This window comes from Lynx canadensis, chromosome C1, assembly GCF_007474595.2.
Source record: "Lynx canadensis isolate LIC74 chromosome C1, mLynCan4.pri.v2, whole genome shotgun sequence".
NCBI classification, from domain to species: domain Eukaryota; kingdom Metazoa; phylum Chordata; class Mammalia; order Carnivora; family Felidae; genus Lynx; species Lynx canadensis.
The window spans coordinates 101952036-101954266 of NC_044310.1; positions in this window are offsets into that span (position 1 = coordinate 101952036).

The window sequence follows — 2231 nt, forward strand, 5'->3', positions numbered from 1 at the left end:
AGCCCCGCGCGCGGCGCGTCTGCCCTTGTGCTGCGGCGGCGGCGGCCGCGGGCTTGGCTGGCAGACTGGCCGCCCGCCCGGCTGACTCCTCACTGGGGCTTCCTGTAGGGCTGGACAAAGGACATTTCCTGGGAGGAGCAGGGGAATGTTCCCAGCATGCCTCGATTTGTAGTTCCCGGGGACTTCCTGCCACCACGGCGGCGGGCGCCCGGGAGGCTGCCCCGGCCGGAGGGGGACCCCGCACGCGAGCGCCGGCGCTCGCTCCTTCCAGCGGCGCTCCGGGACAGGGAGCGGCGGGGCTGTCCCTCCCTGAGCCCCGCCCTGCGCCCCGCGCCCCGCCCCGTCCGACCCCGCGGGGCGCCCGTCCGCGCGCCCGGGTCCGCGCTCGCCGCCAAGCCTGCGGTCCCCTAAGCGGTGGTCCGCCGCCTAGCCGTTGCGGTACACGCGGGAGCGCTCTGCGGCGGGAGCGGCCTTTTCTTCGGAGACGAGGAAGTTTCGGGTGGGTTCGCTGCGGGTTGACTTGTGTTTGCAACAGATTTTCTTTTTCCTTTTCCTTGTGTCTTTTAAACCGCTGGAATCCTGCTGGGAGCGGATTAAAAGAACTTGACTGCTCACCAGGAATGCAGGTTCCTTAAAATCTTGGCGCTTCATCCCTCGGACCGTGAGAGCTGATTGTTTCCAGATCCTGACCCTGTGACTTTGCTCCCTCCGACGTTGGCGTTGTCCCGGGCATCTTTTCAAGAAAAGTAATTAAGTTAAGCGATTGAAAACAAATTATGTGAATTAGCCCCAAGACAAGTAAAAACCCCGTGTGTTGCTGGAATTTCTACCCGTTCACCTTTAGGAGTCAGTATCCTGGGTCCTACAAACAGACGCAGTGCCCACTATGGCCGTCTGTGGAGGGGGCTTCGGGACGGAGAACTCCACTTGCAGCCTATTCAGAGTCTACAACATCCTCCATAAAGTCCTGTCCAGTTCTGGAACTGTATATCCGGGACCTCGTGGGAAAAATCAAGGAAGGGCCACTTGGAGACTAAATGATGAAAAGTTGTGTTCTCTCTTCAGGGGAGTGAGAAGCATGGGATGAACCGAGCTAGGAAAGGAAGAGTTCTGGCATGCTCTGAAGTGTGTTTGAAAGGTAATCAGAAGGTCATAATCACCCTGTGTATCCGCTTGGCCTTTCACATTTCAAATGCACACGAATTACAACAACTGCACCGGGGTCTCCGTGTACTTTTAAGAAAAGTGCATTCGCTTTTCTTTTCTGCTGTCGTTCTCTTTCTCTCGGAACACTTGACCACAGGGATAAGATGGGCTGAATCCATTTCAGGTGTAGAAATTGTGACAAGTGTGCAGATAGGATCACCTACCTCCCCAAGGTTCCTGCTGCATTCACTGCAATCCTCGCATTTGCCAGACCCTACAAATTACAGCTTCCTAAAGGTTTGCAATCTGGTAACATCCCCCTGAAATTGCCCCCTCCACTACCACCAAGGGGAAAAACAGATAATTGATCATCATTTGGCAAATCCAGCGACCCCTCATAGTGTTCAACTTGAAAAGATGAAACTTCCCTGTGGCATTTAACGTTGCTGCTACGCCCTCGGTGAAGCTATTTTCTGCCTTCCTTCTAATATAGCACACTCTCCTCATTCTCCTCCTACATTTCTAAGTTAGCTCAAGATCCCTAAAATTTCGCTCCTCTCCATCCCATATCAAACCTGCCCTTCTCTTTTGTTGCCAACCCAGGTTAATTAGTTGCTTCAAAAGAGATCTGTGTAATGCTCCCTGCATGCTAGTCACCATACCTACAATAGACGTATGTTAACATTCAGCCGTAAGATATTGACTAACTGCAAACTCTGTCTTAACTCTCGGGAAGTTCATACTCCAGTTGACATCACACAGACAATTACCATCTAGTATTCTAGTGCTATGACAAAGCCATAACACCGAGGTTTTGTTCTCAGAGAGTGGTGCTCTTTCCATAAACTCTCTTGTTCCAGCAAGATCAGGAGTGGGACAGCAGTGGCCAGAGGAGGGAACAAGAGAGGCCAGGAAATGCAAATAGTACCTAGGGACTCTCAGTGTGTGAAATCTGGTTATAAAGAAGTGGTAGCTGAGAAGGGAGAAGGGTCTAAGGGGAAGGCAGTTTCTGTTTGTGGGCTTTGTTTAGTTTTTAAGATGAGAGCTCCTTGGGGATGTTTAAATGCTGATGGGAAAGGACTAGG